Source organism: Taudactylus pleione, unplaced genomic scaffold (assembly GCF_031769625.1).
Source record: "Taudactylus pleione unplaced genomic scaffold, aTauple2 ptg000136l, whole genome shotgun sequence".
Taxonomy (NCBI): Eukaryota; Metazoa; Chordata; class Amphibia; order Anura; family Myobatrachidae; genus Taudactylus; species Taudactylus pleione.
This window is the reverse complement of record NW_028284538.1, coordinates 4,224,816-4,244,173: the sequence shown is the minus strand read 5'-3', so window position 1 is coordinate 4,244,173 and position 19,358 is coordinate 4,224,816.

The window sequence follows — 19,358 nt, the reverse complement described above, 5'->3', positions numbered from 1 at the left end:
CATTAATCATATACTTAACAATGTTATCAAAATCAATTAGCCCTGCATCTACTGCCTGCAGTTGTAATTAAATGTGCTTTATTGAAGCTAAACCAAAATATAAATTCCATTAATGATGTTATACTGCCATCTATTGATTATGGTATGCCATTACACCACATTAGTTGTTGAATAAGAAAACGGTTGATCTAGTAGATGCTACAGCTTTAACAGCATCCTCTATAGGAGCCACATATTTGTATTCATGGAATATTGTCACATGGGAACATGTATCCAGTTCCTGATATTAATTGCTCAATTGATCATCTCTATCCAATATGGCTGCATTTAATCTAAGTAAAGATCCGGATGACAGACGTGAAAAACTCATGATGAATCAAGATCAAATTTTTGATAATGAAGCAAACACACATGACTCAAATAGTGGTAATTGGTTGGATGATTTATACCAACTTAAACAGACTCTCATTAAACAAAGCAAAACTTGGTGGAATAGAACAACATTTAATAATTATGTCAAGAATGACATTACACCAAGAGGGCTTAGACCCAAAATCTTCCCCACTTTTGAGCTGGCTAATGAAGATCTTAGAAAAGAATGGGAGAGGACATTAACTCAATGCTCTAAAGACCTAATTAAAATACTAATTAAACATGATGAGATTCTACTAAATCAATATGCCAATGACATTTCCACTTTGAGTGAAAAGTTAAAGAAGTATGAGTCTTTTAAATTTAAGAATTTCAAATTTTATATAATAAATACAAGAAAGAGATGACTTTGAGCAGGGTATTATTGACAGGAAACGTCGTAAATTCCATAGAGACAAGCAAGATTTTGCAGAAGACAAGGTATATAGATGGAGGAATTATGCACAATGTGAATAGAAACCCAATCCAACCCATTACACAACCTCTGAAGCAGAATCCTCAGAGGGGGAAGGATCCTCAAAACTACTTGGAAAAGACTGGAATAAGCAAGGTTTTTTTAGATGGCAGAAAGATATCAGAACAGGTTTAAGGATGGAAAACCAAAGATCAGAAGGTGCAAGGGGAGGAGGAGTAAGAAGAAAGAGAGAGACACGTGGATGGAGGGAAGATCCAAGAGAATTTCACAAATACAGGAAATAAACAATGACCAACTCAGGATTACTAATTTTACAAATAAAATAATCACCAATGACGAAATCACCCTATTGAGCAAGGGATTATCCTTTTCTCCCATACAAAAACCAAATAGGTTTGAGTTTCAAAAAGATCTTCATCTCTTCACGAGAAAGATTCTTCTAAAAAAAATCTTCTATACTCAAAAGAATAATATCTTACAAACTCCAAATTCTGAACCTAACCCTACTTTATTAATGGAGGATAATCAAATCCTACAAATATTGGAAGATTTGGAAATGGAGAGTGAAGACATTGACCAACAAAAGCTAATACCATTTGATGCCTCCAAAATGAAACCTAAATCATCTTTCTTCCCGGACTATAAAATATGTCCCCCAGTCAAGGTCTTTCAGGACTTAGTGTCCAGAGACTTAGATACTCTCTTTACAAAACCATCCAAACCTCAAGGAAATAATCTGTCTGACAATGAAAGATTTGCTTTACAACAAATATCACAGTGGAAACACACAATTGTTAAGCCCTCCGATAAAGGGGGCAATATTGTTCTTTGGCCCCGTACAAAGTATCTTCAAGTATTACAAAATCAACTGGGAGACCGACACTGCTATAAAATATTGACATTCAATAACACTGTGGAGTTTCAAGTAATGTATACCAAACTGATTACTAAAGCGCACACAGATGGTGTGATCAACAAAAAAGATCTGGATTTTCTTAAAACATATAATCCCAAAGTTCACACATTATATTTGCTTCCTAAAATTCATAAAAATTACACTACCCCACCAGGAAGACCTACAGTCTCCGGTGTGGGCAGCTTAACAGAAAAGGCAAGTATATATGTGGATCAAATTTTACGTCACTTTGTACTTACATTACCCTCATACGTAAGGGATACAAAGGATGTCCTCAACAAATTACAAGATCTAGTAGTTAACCCCGGGACTCTATTGGCAACATATGATGTAGAGAGTCTGTATACTAACATCAATCACATCAGAGGAATCCAGGCAGTCAAATATTTCCTGGACATGGGTAGATACCACGAAACAAACTCCTTTTTGCTCTCACTATTAGAATTTATATTAACCAAAAACTATTTTACATGTGATGAGACATTCTACCTCCAGGTTAGAGGGACGGCAATGGGGACAGTGTGTGCCCCCACCTATGCCAACCTCTACCTGGGGTGGTGGGAGAAAGAACATGTTTTTAAAGAGCAATATGAAAAATACACTGACTGCATCCTTCTGTACCTAAGGTACATAGATGACGTACTAATACTTTGGGAGGGTACCAAGGATCTCCTTGAAGAGTTTAGAATGATTTTGAAACACAATTTTAACCTAAAACATTCAGGTGATATTAGCCCAGAAACTGTGAATTTCCTGTACTTAAAGATCAAGATAGAAGTGGATGGTCGGATTTCTACGGACATTTTCATAAAAATACGGCCACTAATAGTATCTTACATCCAACAGTGAGCATCTACCATCCACTATTAAAGCAATTCCCAAAGGAGAATTATTGCGTACAAAACGTAATTGTTCAGATGATATGACTTATCAGGAAAGAGAACAGCAATTGTGTACAAGACTCAAACAGAGGGGATATAGTAACAGGATCAATAAGAATGCCAAACATAATGTCAAAAAATACACAAGAGATTCCTTATTAATTCCCAAAACCAAAACATTTAAGGAAGAACCGGTAAGATTTATTGGGACTTTTATTAGTGAATGGCGGGAGATTAATGACATCTTACAGATGGACCATGACCTGAGGAGTATTCTTCCCGCAAATGTACATACAAGTTGGAAACGCTCGCCAAATCTGAAAGATCGCTTGGTACAAAGCCATCTATCGTCTATGAAAAAATCATGTTACCCTGTCAAGGGCTCCAATAGCTGTAAGCAATGTAAAGCTTGCCAATTTATGATCTCCAGAAGACATTTTGAAGATCATTATAACAAAAAATGGACTATTGACAGTTACATTAACTGTAATACAGCTGGTGTGGTCTACCAATTAGAGTGCCCATGCGGGCTACGTTATATTGGTAAAACCAAGAGACCATTAAAAGTGAGATTGATAGAACATATAGGCAGCATTAGAAACGCTAAACGAGATAAGGCCAGATTCAAACCATTAACATAAGTAGCAAATCACTTTTTACAATGCCACGAAGGTAATCCCAAAGATGTAAAAGCATTTGGTATGAAACAAATACAATTAAATATTAGAGGTGGAGACATTGACAGGGTATTACTCAAATTTGAAACAAGAATGATCTTCTTGATGAACAGTCTGCATCCTTTTGGATGAAATGAGAGTATCAGTTACTGTCCTTTTTTATAAATTAAGCCTTTTTTGAATGCATCTGATATCTTTACATTTTTTACTATGTCATCAGAAGGATCACGCTCTATGATCATTTTACATTATGTTTATTGTTATTAATATATACACACATTTTGACGTCAAAATATGAATTTTATCAACAAATTATTATAAATTTAATGACACCACGAGTGCACGCAATAAAGCTGCATTGTTATCACTTATGACGGACTAATAATTATTAGGATTGATTTATTGAATCTATATACCACCAGTTAATATGCTTTTTGTACTAGTATTGATAATGAGAATTATTATCAGGATCATTTAATGATAATTTGTTCTTTATTCACATTTTTTATCACTTTATTGTACACTTTTATATTTATACATTTATTCACCACAATTTTTTTTTCTTTCACTCACTACACATGATAACACACGCACACAATTTCACAACATGATCCATTCGTATTCACTATCACAACACTTATCACCAAGGTGTGAACTTGTTTATATTTTTTTCCTCATCACCAACACATGTAAATATTATAATTATTTTTAACAAGGTGCTTTATCACTAACATATATAACCATTATTATTATTCCTTTTATACACATAGAGCTTTTTTTCACAATTATTTATTTTCGCTTTACACTCATTAATCATTATTTTTAATATACTATAAAAATTTTGTAATAAATATTAAACATTTTTTTCCATTTTCAGCTAATGTACATATATTTACTGTGTGACACTTTTTAATATGGATAACAAATATACAGATTGATATATACCTGTTAAGAGATATGACACTGATTATGATTTGCAGGGGTATAAAAATATCCTGCAATTTGTAGCTTCTATAGTGCAATCTAATTGCTAGGTAATACTGTTCTTGATATTAATAATCTGTATAACCTATACACTCACCTGATTTAAATTTCCTATTGACTTTAATCAACCCAATAATGAAACCTGTGATGTGGCTGAAAAGTTTATTTATAATAGAGATATGGAGAACACTAAGATCATGGAGTTGTTTACATTTGATGGGTGTGTTTTGGATCCTCATCCAGGATTGGTCAGTCCTGTTAATAATGGAGAACAGGGATAAAAAACTACACTGCCTTGATATAAAAGCGACCTCCTGATTGGCTCAGCAGCCCACATGTTGAGGCTAATACTAAGCCGGCGGGCAATGTGACCTTAATACTGCATTCCGATTGGCTCCCGATCGGAATAAAGCCTCACTGGATGAGGCAATCGGGTTGCCTTGAAAAAAACATAACTTTGTGTGAAACGTACGTCGGCACTTGCGGCTCCTGCCGCTGAATTTGTCCTATGTTGTGTCAGTAGCACTTACAAGCATTGTCTCCACTATGTGTATAAGAGAAAAGGATTAACATAATGAAGAAATGGCATGCATTACCATGCTTTCCTAGCATTTATACTATGTTACAGTGTTACTCTGAGTGTACAGTGGGAATGTATATTATTTACTCTAATACCACCACTTGTGATTAAACCTTTCAGCCTTGCATGAGGAACCTACATTATACACTCAGTAATGTTAGTCTGAGAGAATAATAGCTCCTTAACCAACTTTGCAGCCCCACATAGGGAGTTACAACAGTGGCATTGTATTGTATTAGGTATAATCAGTGGCGTAACTTCATCCCAGATGCCCGGAGGCAACATAAATGTTGGTGCCCCCCCAAATTAAAATTAACCACCCCCCAGCACCCATGCCAGCCCCAGCTGCCGCCCCCCTATGCAGTTCCCCCAGTTTTGGTCCCCCTGTGCAGTGCCCCCAGTTTTGGTCCCCCTGTGCAGTGCCCTCTGTAGAGGTCCCCCTATGCAGTGCCGCCTATGTAGTGCACCCCAGTAATGGTCCCCCTATGCAGTACCTCCAGTAGTAAGCGCCCCTGTAGTGCCCCCAGTAGTAAACTCCTGTAGTAAGCCCCCTGTAGTAAGCGGCCATAAATCCCCCTGTAGTAAGCCCCCATAATGCTCCCAGTAATGCCCCCTGTAGTGAGCCCCCCCCCGCGAGCGCACACACATACAAAAAAAAAACAATACTTACCTGAAACCCCGCTCCAGTGCTGCTGCCTTCAGACCCCGGCGCCCGCTCCTCAGAACTATGGGAGTGACGTCATGACGTCACTCCCATAGTGCATTGCGGGACCCGGAAGCGGAGCTCAGGAGTGAGCTCCTTTCCTCCGGCTACTGCCGGGGGGAAAGTAGGAGCCGGGCGCCCGCTGGTAAAACACTCAGCAGGCACCTGGCAAATAGGGGGTGTTACTGCACCCCCCGTATTGATGCCGCTGGAGGTGGAGCGCCGATCAGCGGCGCTCCATCTCCATAGCAGTGCCGGAATGGCCCAGGAGACAATGGAGCCAGGTGCCCCCTTAAGGACTGGAGCCCGGCGGCAAATGCTCGATTGTCTCCGGGAGTTCCGCCACTGGGGATAATTAAAAGCAACAGGGGGTGCCACATTCTGAGCACAAACTAAATATAGCACCATATTGCATAAACGAACCTTGTAGCTATACAGGGGAAACCCTTATATTTGGGTTAAGTATTTATTAATATCAATTTGGGCACTAAGGTGTCTGCATACTAATCAGTTTAAACATCTCAAAATCTCTACTAGTGAATTATGAAGCAATCCAATAGGGGGAGCTATAATAAATAAATTCCATCAGCAAAGTGCGATGTAATCCAATAGGGGGAATTTCTATTAATCAAGTGTGATGCAATTTAATAGAACCCAGTAGGGGAAGCTGTAAGATATAACCCTTATTAGTCAAGCTAACTGTGCAATATATTAGTTGTTATTAGGGGTGTGCACCGGCCACTTTTCGTGTTTTGGTTTTGGATCTGGATCTTTCTTCGTGTTTTGGATCTGGATTGGTTTTGCCAAAACCACCCTTCCGTGTTTTGGGTTCTGGGTTTTGGATCTGTATTTTTTTGAAAAAAGCATAAAAACAGCTGAAATCACAGAATTTGTAGGTTTTTCTGCTCCTATGCTATTATTAACCTCAATAACCTTAATTTCCACTCATTTCCAGTCTATTCTGAACACCTCACACCTCACAATAGTGTTTTTATGTCCAAAAGGTTGCACCGAGGTAGCTGGATGACTATGATAAGCGACACGAGTGGGCGGCACAAACACGTGACCCATCTAGGAGTGACACTGCAGTGGCAGACAGGATGGCAGTTAGAAAAACTAGGCCCCAAACTGTACATAATGCAAAGAAAAAAAAGAAGTGCAAGATGGAATTGTCCTTGGGCCCTTCCACCCACCCTTATGTTGTATAAACAGGACATGCACACTTTAACAAATCAATCATTTCAGCGCCAGGGTCTGCCACACAACTGTGGCTGAAATGATTGGTTCGTTTGGGCCCCCACAAAACAAGCTGGCAATTAATGTGTCCCTGCACAAACTGGCTCTACGGAGGCAAGATGTCATCCTCATCCTCCTCATCCACCGATTCCTCACCCTCTTCAGTGTGTACATCCTCATCCTCACAAAGTATTAACTCGTCCCCACTTGAATCCACCACCACAGGTCCCTCTGTACCTTCTGGAGGCTGGTCCCCCTGGAAGAGCTGATAATTCATTTTGATGAACATCATCTTCTCCACATTCTGTGGAAGCAACCTCCTACGCCTTTCGCTGACAAGGTTCCCGGCTGCACTAAACACTCTTTCGGAGTACACACTGGAGGGGGGGCAACTCAGGTAAAATAGAGCCAGTTTGTACAGGGGCCTCCAAATTGCCTCTTTTTCCTGCCAGTACAGGTATGGACTGTCTGACATGCCTACTTGGATGCTGTCACCGATGTAATCCTCCACCATTCTGTCAATGGTGACAGTATCATATGCAGTGACAGTAGACATGTCAGAAATTGTTGCCAGGTCCTTCAGTCAGGACCAGATGTCCAAACTTGGTCTTGCATGCCCTGCATCACCACCAGCGGGTTGCTTAGGATACCTAAGTTTTTTCCTGGCAGCCCCAGTTGCGGGAGAAAATGAAGAAGGAGCCGTTGACGTGTCACGTTCCGCTTCAGCTGACAGTGTGTTCACCAGCAGGTCTTTGCACCTCTGCAGGCTTGTGTCGGCCAGAAAGAGAGACACCACATAGGCTTTAAACCTAGGATCAAGCACGGTGGCCAAAATGTAGTGGTCTGATTTCAACAGATTGACCACCCTGGAATCCTGGCAAAGCGAATGAAGGGCTTCATCCACAAGTCCTACATGCTGAGCGGAATCGCTCCATCTTAGCTCCTCCTTCACTTTCTCCAGCTGCTTCTGCAAAAGCCTGATGAGGGGAATGACCTGACTCAAGCTGGCTGTGTCTGAACTGACTTCACGTGTGGCAAGTTCGAAGGGCTGGAGAACCTTGCACAACACGGAAATCATTCTCCACTGCGCTTGAGTCAGGTGCATACCCCCTCCTTTGCCTATGTCATAGGTGGATGTATAGGCTTGTATGGCCTTTTGCTGCTCCTCCATCCTCTGAAGCATATAGAGGGTTGAGTTCCACCGCGTCACAACCTCTTGCTTCAGGTGATGGCGGGGCAGGTTCAAGAGTGTTTGCTGGTGCTCCAGTCTTCGGCACGCAGTCGCTGAATGGCGAAAGTGGCCAGAAATTTTTCGGGCCACCCAAAGCGTCTCCTGCACGCCCCTGTCGCTTTTCAGAAAATTCTGCACCACCAAGTTTATTGTGTGAGCAAAACATGGGACGTGCTGGAATTTGCCCAGAAATAATGCCCGCACAATATTGGTGGCGTTGTCAGATATCACAAATCCCCAGGAGAGTCTAAGTGGGGTAAGCCACTGGGCGATGATTTCCCTCATTTTCTCTAAGAGGTTGTCGGCGGTGTGCCTCTTACTGAAACCGGTGATACACAGCGTAGCCTGCCTTGTAACGAGCTGGCGTTTCTGAGATGCTGCTACTGGTGACGCTGCTGCTGCTGTTGCTGCGTAAGGTGATACATCTACCCAGTGGGCTGTCACAGTCATATAGTCCTTAGTCTGCCCTGTTCCACTTGTCCACATGTCCGTGGTTAAGTGGACATTGTGTACAACGGCATTTTTCAGGACACTGAGGACACTTTTTCTGACGTTTCAGTACAGTCTCGGTATCGCCTGCCTAGTGAAGTGGAATCTAGACGGGATTTGGAACCGGGGACACACTACCTCCATCAATTGTCTAAATCCCACTGCACTAATGGCGGATACCGGACGCAAGTCTAACACCAACATAGCAGTCAAGGCCTCAGTTATACGTTTTGCTTCAGGATGACTGCTGTCGTACTTCATCCTCCTCGCTAAGGACTGTTGGAGGGTCAATTGTTTAGTAAAAGTAGTGGTGTTCCTACTTCCTCTCTGGGATGATGAATGACTCCCAGCAGCAGCAACAGCAGCAGTGGCAGCAGTAGGCGTAGCAATGCAGGATCCTCCGGAGGAATCCCGGATAGGAGAGTCAGTCATGCCAGTGACATGGCCTGCAGGACTACTTCCGATCCTGACTAAGGAGGAAATTGACGAGGAGGGAGTTGACGGTGTGGTTTGCAGGCGCTTGGATACAACAGGACAACGGGATTTAGGTGTCCCTGGACTGCTTACGGTCTTAGCCAAAGTTTCTGAACTTGACAGTAACTTTTTATGAACGCACTGCAGGTGCCGTATAAGGGAGGATGTTCCTAGGTGGTTGACATCCCTACCCCTACTTATTTCACCTTTACATGTGGTACATATGGCAAGACAGTTGTTGTCCGGATTTGGATAGAAATATTGCCAGACCAAAGAGGTGGAATGTTTGGTCTTCTGCCCAGGCATGACCGTGATGGGCTTTTTCATCCCACGGACAACAACTGTCTCCCCCGGAGCCTGATTTAAACAAACCACATCACCATCAGAATCCTCCTCGCCAACTTCCTCCTCAGCGCCAGCTACACCAGTATCCTCATCCTGTTGTACTTCAACAGTGACATCTTCAATTTGCATATCAGCAAGTGGACTGTGGGTGCTCCTTTCAGCACTTGCAGGGGGCGTGCAAATGGTGGAAAGAGCCACCTCTTCCCGTCCAGTGCTGGGAAGGTCAGGCATCGCAACCACCACCACACTTGGACTCTCCTTGGGGATTTGTGATATCTTCTTAGAAAGCACAGTTCTTCGCTGTGCTATTGCCAGCTTAACTCTTTTGATTTTTTTACTGGGAGGAGGGCTTCCATCATCATGTGAAGCTGAACCACTAGTCATGAACATACTAGGGATCGACCTTAGCCGTTCCTTGCCACTCCGTGTCGTAAATGGCATATTGGCAAGTTTACGTTTCTCTTCAGCTGATTTAAATGTCTTTTTCAAGGTCATTTTCCTGAACTTTGCCATTTGGGATTGTATGTGCCCTCTACTATGACATTGGGCATCGGCCTTGGCAGACGACGTTGATGGCATGTTATCGTCTATGTCATGACTAGTGGCAGAAGCTTCAGCACTAGGAGGAAGTGGTTCTTGATCTTTCTCTATTTTATTTTATTCGGAGAAAGTTTGGTCCTCCATTTATGTTATATCGATTTGATATATACGTGCGGCTAAACACAGAAAATAATTTTTTTTTTGGTTTGGACTGGAGTGTACTTTGGGGGTTACAGCACCCTTTAACAGTCAAGCCAGCCGGCCCTTTACTTATGACACAGGCGCACGCTTGGCACTACTTTGTTGATGCACGTGCGGCTACTGCGCACACACTTCACAAACACAGAAAATAATTTTTTTTTTGGCTTGGACTGGAGTGTACTTTCGGGGGTTACAGCACCCTTTAATGGTCAAGCCAGCCGGCCCATTACTTATGACACAGGCGCACGCTTGGCACTACTTTGTTGATGCACGTGCGGCTACTGCGCACACAATTTACAAACACAGAAATTATTTTTTTTTGGTTTGGACTGGAGTGTACTTTCGGGGATTACAGCACCCTTTAACGGTCAAGCCAGCCGGCCCTTTACTTATGACACAGGCGCACGCTTGGCACTACTTTGTTGATGCACGTGCGGCTACTGCGCACACAATTCACAAACACAGAAAATTATTTTTTTTTTGGTTTGGACTGGAGTGTACTTTGGGAGTTACAGCACCCTTTAACGGTGAAGCCAGCCGGCCCTTTACTTATGACACAGGCGCACGCTTGGCACTACTTTGTTGATGCACGCGCGGCTACTGCGCACACAATTCACAAACACAGAAAATAATTTTTTTTTTGGTTTGGACTGGAGTGTACTTTTGGGGGTTACAGCACCCTTAACGGTCAAGCCAGCCGGCCCTTTACTTATGACACAGGCGCACGCTTGGCACTACTTTGTTGATGCACGTGCGGCTACTGCGCACACAATTCACAAACACAGAAAATAATTTTTTTTTTGGTTTGGACTGGAGTGTACTTTCGGGGGTTACAGCACCCTTAACGGTCAAGCCAGCCGGCCCTTTACTTATGACACAGGCGCACGCTTGGCACTACTTTGTTGATGCACGTGCGGCTACTGCGCACACAATTCACAAACACAGAAAATAATTTTTTTTTTGGTTTGGACTGGAGTGTACTTTCGGGGGTTACAGCACCCTTTAACGGTCAAGCCAGCCAGCCCTTTACTTATGACACAGGCGCACGCTTGGCACTACTTTGTTGATGCACGTGCGGCTACTGCGCACACAATTCACAAACACAGAAAATAATTTTTTTTTTGGTTTGGACTGGAGTGTACTTTGGGGGTTACAGCACCCTTTAACGGTCAAGCCAGCCGGCCCTTTGCTTATGACACAGGCGCACGCTTGGCACTACTTTGTTGATGCACGTGCGGCTACTGCGCACACAATTCACAAACACAGAAAATAATTTTTTTTTTGGTTTGGACTGGAGAGTACTTTGGGGGTTACAGCACCCTTTAACGGTCAAGCCAGCCGGCCCTTTACTTATGACACAGGCGCACGCTTGGCACTACTTTGTTGATGCACGTGCGGCTACTGCGCACACAATTCACAAACACAGAAAATAATTTTTTTTTTGGTTTGGACTGGAGTGTACTTTGGGGGTTACAGCACCCTTTAACGGTCAAGCCAGACGGCCCTTTGCTTATGACACAGGCGCACTCTTGGCACTACTTTGTTGATGCACGTGCGGCTACTGCGCACACAATTCACAAACACAGAAAATTATTTTTTTTTTGGTTTGGACTGGAGAGTACTTTGGGGGTTACAGCACCCTTTAACGGTCAAGCCAGCCGGCCCTTTACTTATGACACAGGCGCACACTTGGCACTACTTTGTTGATGCACGTGCGGCTACTGCGCACACAATTCACAAACACAGAAAATAATTTTTTTTTTGGTTTGGACTGGAGTGTACTTTCGGGGGTTACAGCACCCTTAACGGTCAAGCCAGCCGGCCCTTTACTTATGACACAGGCGCACGCTTGGCACTACTTTGTTGATGCACGTGCGGCTACTGCGCACACAATTCACAAACACAGAAAATAATTTTTTTTTGGTTTGGACTGGAGTGTACTTTCGGGGGTTACAGCACCCTTAATGGTCAAGCCAGCCGGCCCTTTACTTATGACACAGGCGCACGCTTGGCACTACTTTGTTGATGCACGTGCGGCTACTGCGCACACAATTCACAAACACAGAAAATAATTTTTTTTTTGGTTTGGACTGGAGTGTACTTTCGGGGGTTACAGCACCCTTAACGGTCAAGCCAGCCGGCCCTTTACTTATGACACAGGCGCACGCTTGGCACTACTTTGTTGATGCACGTGCGGCTACTGCGCACACAATTCACAAACACAGAAAATAATTTTTTTTTGGTTTGGACTGGAGTGTACTTTGGGGGTTACAGCACCCTTTAACGGTCAAGCCAGCCGGCCCTTTACTTATGACACAGGCGCACGCTTGGCACTACTTTGTTGATGCACGTGCGGCTACTGCGCACACACTTCACAAACACAGAAAATAATTTTTTTTTTGACTTGGACTGGAGTGTACTTTCGGGGGTTACAGCACCCTTTAATGGTCAAGCCAGCCGGCCCATTACTTATGACACAGGCGCACGCTTGGCACTACTTTGTTGATGCACGTGCGGCTACTGCGCACACAATTCACAAACACAGAAATTATTTTTTTTGGTTTGGACTGGAGTGTACTTTCGGGGATTACAGCACCCTTTAACGGTCAAGCCAGCCGGCCCTTTACTTATGACACAGGCGCACGCTTGGCACTACTTTGTTGATGCACGTGCGGCTACTGCGCACACAATTCACAAACACAGAAAATAATTTTTTTTTTGGTTTGGACTGGAGTGTACTTTCGGGGGTTACAGCACCCTTAACGGTCAAGCCAGCCGGCCCTTTACTTATGACACAGGCGCACGCTTGGCACTACTTTGTTGATGCACGTGCGGCTACTGCGCACACAATTCACAAACACAGAAAATAATTTTTTTTTTGGTTTGGACTGGAGTGTACTTTCGGGGGTTACAGCACCCTTTAACGGTCAAGCCAGCCGGCCCTTTACTTATGACACAGGCGCACGCTTGGCACTACTTTGTTGATGCACGTGCGGCTACTGCGCACACAATTCACAAACACAGAAAATAATTTTTTTTTTGGTTTGGACTGGAGTGTACTTTGGGGGTTACAGCACCCTTTAACGGTCAAGCCAGCCGGCCCTTTGCTTATGACACAGGCGCACGCTTGGCACTACTTTGTTGATGCACGTGCGGCTACTGCGCACACAATTCACAAACACAGAAAATAATTTTTTTTTTGGTTTGGACTGGAGAGTACTTTGGGGGTTACAGCACCCTTTAACGGTCAAGCCAGCCGGCCCTTTACTTATGACACAGGCGCACACTTGGCACTACTTTGTTGATGCACGTGCGGCTACTGCGCACACAATTCACAAACACAGAAAATAATTTTTTTTTTGGTTTGGACTGGAGTGTACTTTCGGGGGTTACAGCACCCTTTAACGGTCAAGCCAGCCGGCCCTTTACTTATGACACAGGCGCACGCTTGGCACTACTTTGTTGATGCACGTGCGGCTACTGCGCACACAATTCACAAACACAGAAAATAATTTATTTTTTGGTTTGGACTGGAGTGTACTTTCGGGGGTTACAGCACCCTTTAACGGTCAAGCCAGCCGGCCCTTTACTTATGACACAGGCGCACGCTTGGCACTACTTTGTTGATGCACGTGCGGCTACTGCGCACACAATTCACAAACACAGAAAATAATTTTTTTTTTGGTTTGGACTGGAGTGTACTTTGGGGGTTACAGCACCCTTTAACGGTCAAGCCAGACGGCCCTTTGCTTATGACACAGGCGCACTCTTGGCACTACTTTGTTGATGCACGTGCGGCTACTGCGCACACAATTCACAAACACAGAAAATAATTTTTTTTTTGGTTTGGACTGGAGTGTACTTTCGGGGGTTACAGCACCCTTAACGGTCAAGCCAGCCGGCCCTTTACTTATGACACAGGCGCACGCTTGGCACTACTTTGTTGATGCACGTGCGGCTACTGCGCACACAATTCACAAACACAGAAAATAATTTTTTTTTGGTTTGGACTGGAGTGTACTTTCGGGGGTTACAGCACCCTTAATGGTCAAGCCAGCCGGCCCTTTACTTATGACACAGGCGCACGCTTGGCACTACTTTGTTGATGCACGTGCGGCTACTGCGCACACAATTCACAAACACAGAAAATAATTTTTTTTTGGTTTGGATTGGAGTGTACTTTCGGGGGTTACAGCACCCTTTAAAGGTCAAGCCAGCTGGCCCTTTACTTATGACACAGGCGCACACTTGGCACTACTTTGTTGATGTACGTGCGGCTACTGCGCACACAATTCACAAACACAGAAAATATATTATTTTTTTAGCACTTGGGGGGAGCACCCCTGATGGACAGAGCACCCCCTGGATAACACTACAGCACCCCTTTAGGACTGGGACACTGCACAGGACTTTGGAGTGGACACAGCCCCTATGGAGAACTGACTGCACAACACAGTTCAGCCAGCCCCTATGGACTTTGAAGTATTGGACACAGCCCCTATTAACAACAGCAGCACAGCACAACACTGCCAGCCCCTATGGACTTTGAAGTAGTGGACAACAGCAGCACTACACTACACTACACTACACAGCCCTAACTCCCACCCTCCCTCTTCACTGTCCACAGCCGAGTGAGAAAATGGCGCCGACGCGGGTACCTTATATAGGATCCAAAACCCGCGAGACTCGGAAGGCGGGATGATGACGTTTTGCCTCGATTTCAGATCCGAGTCAGGCGGGAAAAGTCGAGCCTGACTCGGATCGGACTCGGATCGGGGGGGCTCGGGGGGGTTCGGATTTCAGAAATCCGAACCCGCTCACCCTTAGTTGTTATAGCTTCCTTTGAATTTTTGTTGGTCTATATATTAGTTGATTTAGCATTATAACTCATGAAGATATTCTGCAGCCCCATAAGAGGAGTTAATACAACATAAATAGAACTTTCATAACCCTTATGGGAGACACCACAATGGAGGTATAATATACTTACCATATAAATTGAAGTTTAATATGCGATGCATGCCATTTAGCCCAACTGTTAATATTTTTTGAGTGAAGTGTTATTAACACCTCTTAATGTAATATTTCTTAGAGACTATCAAACCTACTAATTTATTTGGTTGCTGCAGCTGATTGTTTGTGTCTCAACCCAATAGGGGCAGATAAGATTTGTATCAGGAATTGGATACATGTTCCCATGTGACAATATTCCATGAATACAAATATGTGGCTCCTATAGAGGATGCTGTGCAAACTGTAGCATCTACTAGATCAGCCGTTTTTTTATTTAACTAATGTGGTGTAATGGCATACCATAATCAATAGATGGCAGTATAACATCATTAATGGAATTTATATTTTGGTTTAGCTTCAATACAGCACAAATAATTACAACTGCAGGCAGTAGATGCAGAGCTAATTGATTTCAATATCATTGTTAAGTATATGAACATATATAATTCACATATTATGATTAATGACACTGCAGACAACAACATTTAATAGAATTTTCACTCAGAAACATAACTTAAAGGGACACAGAGACAAATGAATTATTAATAATTTAATAATAATTGATGACACGTTTGTTTCAATTTTTTTATTATATTTTTTCTTGGAATATTTCACTAATAAGGCGAAAAACTCTTTTTATTAACTTATCTAATAAAAGTTAAATTTTATATAAAATTATCTTCTATGTGCGCCAACAAAGAGACAATACTTTTCTCTTTCTCTTCTTGTAAATGATCCATGCTTCACTCATGTGATCAGATAGCTGGTCTGATTGAGGGAACTCTGGTAAAACTACCTTTTGTCGTTTAAAAAGTGCATTCTTTTTCTCAGGAGCGGGATCATCCTCTTCAATTGTTAAAAAGGATTTTACAGCTCTAACAAGAGCAGGTATATCTAGCTTAGAGGGTGGCTCCTCTTCTCCAGAGATGGAGTCAGAGTGAGGAAAACAGAGCCCATTTAGAGGGTTTGTTAGGTAAAGGCTTTTCCTTGTGTAGCATTTGGTGCAAGGCTGTAGAAGTAGTAGGCAAACTCTGTACTGAGGTAGACAGCATGTCTACCTATGGGGGAGGCAAAGGATTTGCAGGTAGTACCTACTGTGGCCATCCCACAAGGGGAGCCACTACGGGGACCGCTCTGTTCCGAAATATTTGCCAGCATTTGTGAAAAGGCCGTCCAGGGAGGGTCCTGAGGGATAGACACCGGGGCTAAGGGACCAAGGGCTGTGGCTGAGGGACCAGGGGCTGTGTAGCAATTAGTGCAAAGCCCATCCTGAGACCAAACCCACTGAGCAGGCTTTACAGGACAACAGAATAGGGGCAGGATCCTGAGGATGTTTATTATTCTTTCCTCTGCCTGCCATAGTAATGATACAATGCAGTAAACACGTTGCAGTATGTGAAATATGGCACAATGTAGTGTGCAAACGCGCTATATATGGCACCATGTAGTATGCAACAGCGCTAAAAATGACAGCATGTAGTATGCAACAGCGCTATATATGGCACAAGGCACAAGGTAATGTGCAACAGCGCAATATATGTATATAAAGGTAGCCCAATATAGGGTGCAACTGCACTACTGGAAGTCCCCCTGGGGTGACAGTGCTTTATAAGGCACAAGTTACATTGCAAAACCGCAACATCTGATACCAGGCAGCATGCAACCGCGTTAGATATGGCACCATGTAGTGTGCAACGCAGTGTCAAGTATGTGATAGCCCTCACAAATGTGATGTACAATAACCCTCTATACCTTAGTATGACAGGGTACAGTAGAAGAAAGGGATAGTTATAACTGACAGTATAGAAAAGGAGAAGTTAGCGCTAGCACAAGTCACATATAAATCAGAAAGAAAAATCACATTTTCTGCAATGGGCTCTAATTACAACTACACAGACCACAGTGACTGGTAGGAAATAGCGCTGTATGATCTGGCCCTTAGGAGAGGTATACAGGGAGACTGTACCCAGCAATTCCCGGACACCTGCTTGCCTAAAATGTCTGTCGTGTGTCTATGAGGGGGCGGAGGGTGAAGGAGGAGCAGCCCAGGGAACGCCAGGACCGCAGTGGAATGGCGCCCTTAGGCTGCAGTGAGAGCACCTTTTGCCCCTAGCTGAGGTTAACCACAGGGTTCCCTGGCCTTTATAATATGCCTCTGTGCCAGTACGTTAATACCCCGGTAGTCTAGTGGAGTGGTGGGCTACCTCCCCAGTGTCCAAGTGTCCACATCAGTGCCTCCGGTCTGTCCCCGGAGACCGGGGTCAAGACTGCACTATTATGCGCGTCCCCATGAACGGGGTTCTACCTTACCTGTCCCCTGGATTCCAGGCTGCAGTCTGCAGGTCCGGGGAGCTTGCTAGCTAGTCCCCCTCAGAGCCCCGTCGGGAGTACATAGCACAGGCTTGGAGTCACGGTGCCGCGGAGGGGTGATGGGGCGGCAGCATATATACGTCCAGAGGACAGTCTGGTGCTTCTCACCCTTCTGGTAGAAATAAACATTAAATAAATGAAAATAAAAATCTTGGGCTGCATAAGGCAGCCCCTTGTTATAATGGTGGTCCAGCTCCTTTCCGGACACCAACGAAACTGAAGTGCCCTCGGGCTGTGGGTGGAGTATAGGGGGAAGGAACGGAGCATCCTGGGATTGAAAAGCTTTGCCTTTGGTGTCCCCGGTGCTCCAGGTCCCACCTACACGCCAATGTCTCCCTGTGGAGGCCTATGGACCCTGAAGAAGAAATTGTCTGTTTGCATGCTCCCTCCGTCGTGCGCATGCTCAGTCCATAACATCGACCCACTTGCGAGCGGACAGCCGCTCGCGAGTGGGTCTGAATCAGGCCCAATGTTCTTCTTTTTGCTATGGACCTGATTTTTCCAATACGTGTATTGGAAAAAGTGATATCTCCTGTTAGTAATGCTACATACTCCAGCTTTGTCCATTACTAGATAACCTTCCCAAACTCAATGGGAGTTGGACCTGGTTCACCCCCTCACTGATGCTCAGTGGGAGGTGATATATAATATGCTTTATCATATGTCTAAGTGCTTGAATCATTCAGAGATTCATATCAAGTTGAACAGGTTGTATCTTACCCTTGACCAATTACATGGTATGTGGCCTGCACACACTAAGTACTGCTGGAGAGATTGTAGCAAAGTAGGCATGGCTCCAGGCCTCGATGGTATTCATATGGAATATCTTTTCCTCCCTCTATATCGGAGGCATTTTGCCTAACCCGGGGAGGGACAAAAAACTCACTGACTCTTACCGCCCCATATCCTTATTCTCTAATGATGAAAATATTCTAGCTAAAATTTTGCAGCTTCATCTGAATCAGGTCATCATGATTATAATCTATCGAATCAGATGGAGTATATGCTATATCCTCCTTCTTAAAGGTCATTGCCCTGCTACTCCCTCCATGCCCATGTAGTGGGTCAACAGATTCAAATATTTGAGTATATGGGTCTCTACGGTCTCTCACGATTTTGTTCTCTTAAACATACAGCCCCAGATTGTGAGAGGTCCCATGTTTGGTGTAGGCTATCCATTACTATTACTGGACAAGTTAACAATAAAAATGATAGTTCACTCTGAAACTCTATGGTTTATTTGTGGCTGCTGCACTCCTTTGACCTTGCTGTTCTGCTGTGCACAGTGCCTTTACTTCTATGACCATATTATTGGTTGTCGTCTGGCCTTTATGCTATATGTGTCATTTTAGTATTGTTACTTATTTGTGTTCCGATGCCTGATGGTACACTGAATGTTTATTGATCTGTGACCTCACAATGTTCATCTCTATTTTGATGTTTCTACTTCAATATGTTTTTTTGTCATTTGTTTTATCTATCATTCTTTTTTCTGTGAATCGTAAAAATTGTGTCACTGTCCCTTGGATCCAGTGGTCATCATGGCCATGTAAGAAAGGTCAAGGCTTCAGCCAAGCGAAAGATATTAACTATTAAATTACATATCAATCATTATTGAGATCTGCTCAGTTGGTGGTGTAAAAACCATGTGATGGATTAAAAAATTTTAAAGTGATGAATGTTCCCACTTTCTATGAAATTGCTCCTCTCCTTTCTGTACATCAGGAAGAGTAGACTTCCTATCAAAATATAGTAATTGTAAAACGGCGCGTTTCACAGAGGACACCAAGTGTGTAGTAGGACAGAATGATACTGTGGTGGCCTGTGACAATATTAGTTTAGAGATGTTTTCTTTTCTTGGAAACATTGCA